The sequence below is a fragment of the Solanum pennellii genome, chromosome 2 (genome assembly GCF_001406875.1).
Source record: "Solanum pennellii chromosome 2, SPENNV200".
Classification (NCBI taxonomy): domain Eukaryota; kingdom Viridiplantae; phylum Streptophyta; class Magnoliopsida; order Solanales; family Solanaceae; genus Solanum; species Solanum pennellii.
Window position 1 is genome coordinate 2,835,058 of NC_028638.1, and position 10,822 is coordinate 2,845,879.

Consider the following 10,822-nt stretch of genomic DNA (forward strand, 5'->3'; position numbering starts at 1 on the left):
CATATCTATATGTAATAATACAATTAAAGTTAAAAAATGATAACAACCTTCTCACTTTATATATTTATTTATTTTATAATATTTTTATGACATTTTTTTTTTTAATTTTCAATGATAACAACCTTCTTACTTTATATATTTATTTATTTTATAATATTTTTATGACATTTTTTTTATTTTCTTAAAATAATTGTTAGAAATAGTGTCTAGAAGATAATTATTTATTTTTCTGATTCTTATTTTATGCATTTTTCCTATTTTTTAAAATAATGAAAATTTTACCTTGAAAATTTGCAGAATATAAAATATGACCATATTTAAATGCTTTCATCATAAATGCTATTAATTTTTAAAATCTTCTTTCCTTAATCTCATCATTAATGTAATTTATATCATTTCCTTAAATTAAAATTTTCCTTTCTTTTTTATTTTTTTAAATATTATTTTAAAAATTAATTGTTATAACTTTATAAGAATTGCATTTTTTTAATACATAAATAGACTTTAATTTGTCATTTTTTCTAATTTCCCTTTTTTTCTCATGAAACATATTTTTTTTCTTATCTATCTTTAATTATATTGTTTTTAATTTTCTTTTATATTACTTTAATTGAAGTTTGTTTTACTTTTTTTTTTACAGAATTTAATTTTTCATAATCTCAAATTTTAGATCATTTCTTTTGCTAAAAAAATCTATACTTACATATAATATTAAAATTGAATGATATATAAAAAAAGTGACGTGTCTCATTAAACAATATCATTATTTATCTTCTTCCTTTTTTTTTTCTCAGATTTTTCAAAACTTTTCTTGATTTTTTTTAGCAAGAGAACCTGTAAAAAATCAACTATGGACATTTATTTCATTTATTCAAAGCTATCTTTGTTCTTCTCTTTGTTACATCGTCCTTCAGACAAATATGTATATAATTTTCTCAGTTTTGTCATTTTATTTTCTTAAAATATCTCTCTCGCATTCTTATCTTAACATATCTATTAAATTGTTTTATATAATTAGGAGTCTTTAATAAGGAAGAAAAACACCTAATAATAAAGAATATTAATATTGATTGAATAATAATTTAATTATTTTTCTCAAATTTTATTTACAGTTCCAATAAAAAAAAAATCTACAGTTTATTTATCTAATCATTAAAATTATTATTATACAATTATGGTATTAAATTGCATTTAGATTAGTATTTTATATTGCCTTTTCAAATTCACTATTTGATAGTCAATTTAAAATTCAAAACACATTATATAATATTACATTTCTTCTCTCATTAATTACTGTTCTACCAAAAATAAAAATATAATTTTTTCTCTCATTTATATCAATTCCTTTTTAAGTATCTTCCTTGAATCTATGCTTGAATGCAATATTATTTTCTTCTATTCATATTTTCTCTAAATTACTTTGCCTCAACATACTCAACTTGATTGGATAATAATTTATCCATTTTGCTCAAATTTTTATTTAGAATTTCATAAAATCTCTTCACTTTTTTTCCCATCCATCTTCACTTCATGTTCAACCATTAAAATAGTTGTTATACAATTATCACTGTTAAGTGCATTCAAATTATTATTTTATATTTTGTTCTTAAATTTGCAATCTGATGGTCCATTTACAATTATGTAATATTATTTATATTTTACCGTTATTCAAGATGAATTAAAATAATATTATACAATAATATTTATAAAACAATTAAAATAAATATGTATTTAAAATAACAATACGATACAATAGATAACAATCATTCAATAAGATGTAACATTTGAGAAAGTACAACCAACCAACAAACACATATATACGTTCCAACAATACTTATTATCAATTATAGAAATATAATATTTATTTATTCACTAATTAATTATAATGCGCGAAGTGCAGCTATGTTCACTAATTTATAACTAATCTCAAATGAAAATTGATGGTTTTGAGCATGACATATTTCCTCTAAAATTAATATTAAATTAATAAATCACAAAAGTTATTTAACAAAAACATAGGCGCCAAAATTTTATGTTGAAAGTAAAATTAAAAAAAAATGAGCGTTCTGTCTTCTCATAAATATAAAGTTGCCCTAGCTAAGTCTTTCTCCAGTCGAAATCCTCCTACCCTAATCTTAATGTTGAAACTTTATTTTTGTTGCATCTCTCTCCTACATCGAAGCAAGTACCATCTTTTTTTTTTCCAGAAGTTTCTTTTATAACATTTTTACTTGTTGTATTGAAGTTGCTCTTCTTGTTTCTCATCTTGTTAAGATTACTCATTTCTTTATTTTTGTCGTAGCTCTGCTCTAAAATCGAATCAAGTACCATCATATCTCTGTTGAAGGTAAAATTTCGGCGCAAGACTTACAGGTTTGTTGCTCTGTATTTTTATGAGAAGTTGTTTGATAACGTTTTTACTTGTTGTATTCAAGTTTCTCTTCTTGTTTCTTATCTTTTCAAGACTACTCATTTCTTAATCTTGTCTTTCTTGGTTGAGATTTTTAATAGATAATCTGATTTTTTGTTCATAATTTAGTTTTATATAATCAGTGTTTCCATACTTTGCGAACCAAATAAGGAGTTGTTCTGTTATTCCTATTTAACTGTTATTTACATCTAAATAGGTTTCGACTAAATTGTTATTACTCTTTTTTTATGAGGAACAAAAGATGTTATAACGTGAAATGAAAGTGATAACACTAATGTTGATAATTGTGATGGAAAGTTAGGTAGAGTGAAAGCTTTGAGACGGGAAAATAAACTTGTTTCAAAGTACTGACATATAAAATAAGAAAGACTATGAATATGAGTTACCAATTACCTTTAACAATTTTTTCATAGCTCGAGTTCATGGCTCAACAACTTGTTCATACTTCTAGCGCAATACCTCGTTTCAATCCACCCAGTATAAGTTAGCAATTTTGCATAGCTCTAGTACGAATTTTCCTTCCTTGTACTTCTGCAATTGCTCAACAACTTGTTCATACTTCCAGTGCAATACCTCGTTGCAATCCACACAATATATGTCAACATATTTTGGATAGCTCGAGTACATAATTTCCCTTCCTTATACTTTTGTGATGGCTCAACAGCTTTGTTCATACTTCCAGCCCAACACCTCGTTGCAATCCACACTATACATATCAACAATTTTTCAAAGCTATCTTTCATTTAACGAATTTTTCTTTCTGCCTCTTACCGAGTCCTCTAACTGCTTTTCAAGACTATGCATGGTATTGTTCATCTTCGTTTTAACTATTTCAGTTATTCGCCTGTGTTTCTCCTTCAAATCATCAGCTACCACTTGCTTTAAATCTCCGAGCAAAGAACTAACCTCCAGTGAGTCATTACGAAGCTTCATCTTCTTTAGTTCCTCAAATAATTGACTCATATATGTTTTTTCACTAGTCGTTGAAAATAAGTTTTCTCAATTGTTCACCTTACTTTGCTGGATATTATGTTTTATTGTCGAAAAACACTTGTCTATACTCACACATTTTAAGAGCTTCCTTTAATTCGTCGGGGAACAATCTAAGTGATCATTCAAAGAGTCATTATCTTTGGTCTTTTCCCCTAGTGTAGACCACAATCATGTAATCACTAATTTTGGTCCAAAGAGCTTCTTATAGTACTGGATAACAACCTGTTCTTCTTTTAAAAAGCTAGTTCATACAGACAAAACAAAAAGACTAGTGGGGACACCATCATCGGCCAAATCAATGCATTTACCAATTTAATTTACAACTAATCCAGATTCAGCATCAAAATCAAATCAAGGGGTATCGATCACATCAAGAATCTGCCCATCTTCTAATTGATTCCTCTCAATCTCACCAGTTCTTGTAACACCACCAGAGCTAGACCTCAATTGGAATGCATTTCTAACAACAATGCTATTGTTTGTGGCACTTTTTCCTTCACCTTTACACCCATCATGAGTAATGTCTGAGCTTCATTTGCAATAAACTCCCAATCATCACTGACTGAACTTCCTCCCATCTTATCTTATCGGATCAAATTACCTTAAGCAACAAGTCACCTAGAGAGAGTTGGGATCTTGTTATTCCTGTAATCCATTTTCAAATTGATATAAATGCACTGTTTGTTTTGTTAGTTTAAGATTAGCAGTTTCTAATTTTGTGATCGAATAAAATTACCTTAAGATTAGCGATTTCTAATTCTTTTAGTTCTTTCTGTATGCATTACTTTGAGACTGCGAGTTAATTATTTCAAAATATAAAATGATTCTAGTAAATTATCCTGAACTATTGAAAAAAACCACAACGATCGCCTAGTGATATTCTTACATATAGTAATTGAGTGTAGTTTCCAGAAACCTCCCTGAGTGATCATCTGTTAGATTATTGGTATCAAAGTTTCCAACAAATTAGTCGTATTAGGCTCAGGCTCATTTTGAGTTCTAGTACATTGATATGAAGCTTGCATCTATCCACAATCATTCTTCTTGATAGCTTCAGGAAAAATGCTCATGAGCCTAGTGAAGCAAATCTTTCCACTAATCTTAGTCATGGATGTAACTGCTCGATCTCATACCATAATCTAATAAATGTGTAGCTCTTTCTGTTTCCTCATGTGCTATCTCTTACAACTTTATCATTTTGGGAAATCGGAGTGTTACCTGATACGTGTTAAGAACATACGAAAAGTTATGATCTTAAACCAACTATCAACAAGATTTATTTAATCAAAACTGGCTATTTCGTGTAAGTACTTACTTTAATCTTTGGTTGGCTAAAAGGAATCATGTATACATGTTTCAAGATTATAAGTTAGTAATTGATCTTGTATTCTTCATTGTGACATATGATTGTTTATTTTTTGATCAACAAATTGTGTTTTGTTCATCTTTGGAACCCAAAAAAGTTACATTTGAGTGAGCTATATAATATGTCCTTTTTACTGTTGAAAATATCTTTCAAATTGTTTTCTGGAGGCCAAGGGATTGACCAACTACATGCTCATTATTCAACTCCATTGCTAACTGTAGAGGTATTTGATTTTCAATCTTAATAACTAAGCTAGTAGACTTGCTTATATGATTGATCCTCGACTGCTCGTTATCAACAAGTTCTTCATTTGGGTAGGTACTTTCTATTTTTTCCTCAGAGATGTTAGAAACATAGATATTTTAAGCTTGGTACCACTGTAATTTAGTTGATTATTGTTGCTTTGTGCCTCGGTATGTCCATTAGGTTGCCACTCGCTTTCTGACTCAAGAGTTTGTTGTTTTTTAGTTTCCTCTTCCTTGTCCTGATCATGTTTATCTTGTCTCTATTTCTTTTTTTATGCTAGACATAGCAAGTCTGAACATGACTTTGGTTTTCTTTGTGCAAGTGTTACTGAGAGTAATATGTTAGTTCCTAGCCATGGTATGGTTATCGTGAACTGTGTCATTCCCTTGTTGGCATAAACTTCCTCCTCAATTTTTTTTGATGTTTCCCACGTTAACTTCATTAGAAAACTAAAACATCTTAAAATTGTTGGATTATAGTCTACATCTTCATAATTCCAGACAAGTTTAGCATGTTCCAACAAACTGTAAATGGTAAATGAATAAGACAATCTATTTTATAAACAAATTTAAGAATTTGAGGCTTCATTCTGACAGCACACAAAGAAATTTGTACGAGCATTATCCACTCACATGCTCAAGTTCCAAGATAATACTACAATGTAAGATCGGAGAGAATATGGGAGGGACTTTCAACAGTAAGTAACAAGACATCTATCAGCTTAGAGAATATACAAACATTCTTCCTACTGATCTTTACCTTGCCATGATTCTTCTTCTTAGCTATTTTCAGCTTCTTTTTCATCCTCTTTCGAAGAGGTTTCAAAGATTTTGAACTTTGATTGCCATCAGCTTATGAGACATAACAATAAGCGTAGGAGAAGCAAGGGAAGCTTCTTGGGCAGCCAATTTCGCAGCTTTTTTCTTAAGAACAGTGAGTTCTGTAGAAACTATATCCCTTCTTAGAGCTCTCAGCCACTATTGGAATGTACGCGTCCACTAATATAGATGGGACCAGGTCCTCAATACAGTAAAGAATGCAGCAATATAAAGATTGACAAGCAACTTTACGTGGAAACCTTCTTGCTCAAGGGAGGAAAACCACGATATGTTTTCAACAGGACTTTTCAAACCACTTTCACTAATCTTTAACAAGCAAAAGTAAAAGTCAATTACAATAAGAGATTAGCTTGATAATTTACCTACTGAGTAACGCTCCCCATCACTTAGCTGAGCCCGAGCATATACAACACTACTCTCTATACTAATCCTAACCAATTAATATAGACTTAGAGTAAGAACCTAAGTTACTCTCAACCTAGCCGTTACAATGATTCACCCAGATTTGAAACGTTTCCTTCACAGTTGAAATGAATCCTACAATTTAAGAACGATTACAAGCAAACAAAATAACACAAATATAGGAAGTAATAAATTCACTTCGATCAGTTCCCTTGGTGTTGTTGAAGCTTGAAATTTCTCTCTTTGAATGATTGAATGAATTTTGTTGTTATTGGTTTGATATATTGTCACATTTGGGGAGTAACCCCTAGACGTAATTGGCGTCGTCGTCCTCGAAGAGGACTAAGACTAGCCTCTTAGCATACATCATTACATTCATTGGTTAAAAATGCATAAAATTTAAAACTTCTCTATATCTATCTTGAGGTTTACAATATATTCATATACAATATACATAGATCTTTCGTATTAGACGATTACATAGTCTTCTACTATTATTGCACATATACATATATAAGGTATAACATAGTCTTAAAACCGGATGTCTCATCTCATAACCATCTAAACAAAAGTATAACAATTGGGCATAGCCCATACATCAACATAATAAAAGCCACATATAGGCAACAATGTGTAGTACTCAAATGAAAGGTAATGAACATATTGTTTTTAAGACTAATCAATATCCAAAGCTATAAAATGGCATTGTCCTCAAAGTAGTGAGGACCTACCCAACTTGGAGAGTGAGGATTCCAAGTCTTCCTTCAAAAGTCTTCACAAACCCTTCAATGACCGGAACCTAAATGGTTTGGGACAAAAGGGAGAAATGGGACTAGCACATCACTTGTACCAAGTATGGGCACATATTCACAAACAAAATAAAAATCATGCTAAAAAGGGACATTTCGTTAATTCATGCCATTTACCTTGAAAATCCTTATGCACATACAAGAACCAATACAAGTCAATCATACATATATGTTAAGTCAAGACCATTTACATCACGAGACCAACAACACTAAGTCTAGTCAATTCAACATGCCTATTCAACATAATTGAGCACAGAATCAGTACAACTCTATCATCAAGTACATAACTTCAACAAGCATGGATAAGAGTTCATAACGTCATAACCAAGGCAAGACCGACCATCACTCATGAACCCTCATCAAGTCCACTAGTACAATGACTAAGCAAAGCCCCATAACCTTACTCAAACAAGTAAACCCAAAAAGAACCATAACCAATATCCAACTTCACATAGCATAACATTAATAGTACATAACATCATACATTAGCAATAGAGACCAAACCACATATTTATAAGTGAAACCAATAACATTATCATTTACATTTATAGGTATATACACCCATAATAAAATCCTTCTAAGACTTCCCTCAAGGATAACTAGTGCAATGTATAGGTAGAGTCTCATACCCCTACCTAGACTAAGCTAAACCCTTTAGGTCATCGTAGTTAGAGTTCATTCATTACTTCATTTTACCTTTTGGGAACATCTTGCCTTAACCAACATAGACATTAGCTAATGTGGAATTTGGTATCATGGAAACTTACACCGAAAGAAGGCGGACTACTTGCCAAGGTAGTACCGTAACATGAACATAGCATCTATGTGTATCTACGAGCTAGTATTCCTATGGGGGCAACATAGTTCAAGAAATAGTAGATGTAGTTGGGACCCTCTTTATGCTACGTGGATTATAGTCTCTAATATCATGAGTATAGTGATCCTACCTTCCCTATGTGGGAAGGGACACTCCTCACTTCTAGTTCACTCGGTGCTAAGCTATAATCCGTTTTGAAATGTATTTAATGCATTTATTAATCATCAGAGATTAATGTAGGTCATAGGGTCTACTCCCTTATATAATCATCATTATAGCTCAATAAGAATTGCATGAGTATTGTCCTTTAATTACAACTCATACATATGCGGTTAACATATTTACATATCATATCATAATAAGATGCATTGACAAGTTATCACCATCCTTATAACATTTACATCATAGACAACATCTCACAAACCATTGTTCAAGACATTCCAATTCAACATCATACCAACCCTAATCAATCTTATCATAGGGTATATACTTCAATACAACTTCATCACTTAATCACAAGTAATCATTATTGAACTAAAGAGTTGAGATCACAAGACTTACCAAATCTCCTTCACAAGCCATCATCCTAGGTTTTACCATAAACCATCCAATTCAACCCAACAATCGGTGTAACAACATCATTCATAATAATTAATACAATAACTAGGTCAATAGTATCATCACTATCCCAGTTAACTTCAATTCATAACCTAAGGTTAGGAGGAAAGGGTTCATCATGAATTCTTCAATAAATAGATCCAATCCCAACAATACATTACCCTAGGCAGTCCATGAACGAATTAGAATAGATAAGCTAAGTGTATCAATCAATACATTCTCTAATTTCCTTCAATTTATAAGCAAGATCCAAGATTTGGGTAAATTGGGGAAGGGGACATGATGTATATGAAATTGCATCAATTAACATCAATTAAGCAAAAATATACACTTAATTATTTATAGGCAATCACAATTTATCATCAATTTGAAGTTTAGATGAAAACCCATTTGAATTGAAAAAACCTTGACATTAGGTGATTTAGAAATCAACTTTGAAAGGACCTCTTGGGGAAAGGAATACCAAGAGTTAAGAACCCATACTTTAATGAAGATTAATCCACAAAATTGAAGTGAAATTTCTAGAGAAATTGGTCTTCTTTTTCAAGCTTTGTTCTTCGTTCAATGGAGGATTTAGAGAGAGAGAGCACGTAGAGAGAGATGAGAGCTTTTGAGTTTTGTTTTGGAAATTTGATTTAGGTGAGTGAAATGGACTTAAAACTGACCCTTAGGCTATATATAATCACCTTCTAAATTAACCAAAGGGAAAAGGGTCAAAAATACCCCCAAACTTTGATTTTATTGTTTAAATTTACCCTCACCGTTAAAATGAAGTTTTATTTACCCCTCCTTTTACTAATTTCACCAAATTTACCCCCCATTAGACGGATTGATCCAAATTGACCCGATTTTTTTGTTAAAAAACCCTAATTTCTTATTTTAACCCAATAACCCATCCCCATTTAAAATAACCATCCCCATTTAAAATTACCACAATTTCTCTATCACCATGAAACTATCATACATGAACCTAGGTCACACAAACAAGTCTTCTCCATTAAATCCTCCGCACCTCATTTTTGTGTTTAATTTTTTCTAAATTTTGAAGAGGGTTGTCCTAATCAGATTGCACATCCCTAATCAATCCATTCAACAGCCTACTACAGTTGGGAATTCAAAGAAGGGATAACCATTTATTTTCTTTTCTTTCCTTTTAAGTGAAGCGTTAACATTCTTTTCTAGCTACTCAAGATCTCCTACTCAATAACACCAAGCACAACCATATGAAACCCCAAAAATAAAATCAGGAAAAATAGTCTTTTTCGATTTTTCTTCTATGAGTTAACATCATTCTCCTAGATACTCAAACAACACAAAACTACAACACAGAACCCATCAAACAGAAGTTAAGATTCATAATCATTGTACTAAAAAAAGCATAAATTTCGCAATTCCAATAAAAAAACCCTGCAAAAGGGTTTGAAAATCACAGAGCAAAAATGTAGGGTTTTAGTAAAACTACTATATTTTGTTATTGGGGATGGGTTATTTCATATGGGGATGAGTTATTTTATATGGGGTTGGGTTATTGGGCTAAAATAAGGAATTAGGGTTTTTAAAAAAAAATTGGGTCAATTGGGCTCAATCCGTCTAATGGAGGGTAAATTTGGTGAAATTAGTAACGAGAGGGGTAAAATTAACTTCATTTTAAAGGCGAGGGTAAATTTAAACAATAAATCAAAGTTGGGGGAGGGGGGTATTTTTGACCCTTTTCCCTTAACAAAAAGAACCCTTGTGAAGTCAAAATTCTTAAAAACAACATTAACAAATCTGGGAAGTGGCTCCGCGTCGCGAGGTTGATTTCTGAATTTATTTTCAAAATCCGATTTGAGACAGTGGACCTCCTGGCGTGCACGCGTTGCGAGTTAACTTTTGCCAAGGTGCGTGTAGGATGCGCGACGCGCAGCAGCCCCTTGATTCTTATCTCTCGCAGGTTTCTTTGGCAGTCTGCCTGCCCATGTTAGGGTCCTCCTGAAGGACCCTTCGAGTGGTCCTTGGGAAGTCCTTATTGACTGTTTAGACCCTCCATACTACATTTTACCTATTCAAAGTCTTTTTACAAGTTTTATACTTAATTTGTCCCTCCCTAATCTTGCCAAACATAGGGACGTCAACTCGTTCAATTTAACTAGTTTCTGGACGTCATGGACGTTTCTTGTCATCTTGGATCTAAAACTTCCCAGATGACTTATAAAATTAACTTAGGTCTTATAACAGTATTATCAACCTTAGATCAACTTGTGAGGCTCTATCTTATGTCATGGACTTTCGAGGAGTGTTACATTACTCCCCCCCCCCCCC

The 10,822-nt window shown here is 31.7% G+C and overlaps 1 long non-coding RNA gene and 1 pseudogene across 1 annotated transcript in view; one reads left to right on the forward strand and one right to left on the reverse strand.

The window, feature by feature from the left end:
* Nucleotides 1–2,040: 2,040 nt before the first annotated feature.
* Nucleotides 2,041–10,822, forward strand: part of LOC114076145 — a 20,853-nt gene continuing 12,071 nt past the window's right edge. Inside the window, exons 1-2 of the long non-coding RNA XR_003576958.1 lie at nt 2,041–2,185; nt 2,303–2,373. This is a non-coding gene — a long non-coding RNA (uncharacterized LOC114076145). The remainder of the gene's footprint in view (nt 2,186–2,302; nt 2,374–10,822) is intronic.
* On the reverse strand, nt 2,383–9,525 carry LOC107009666 (annotated as a pseudogene).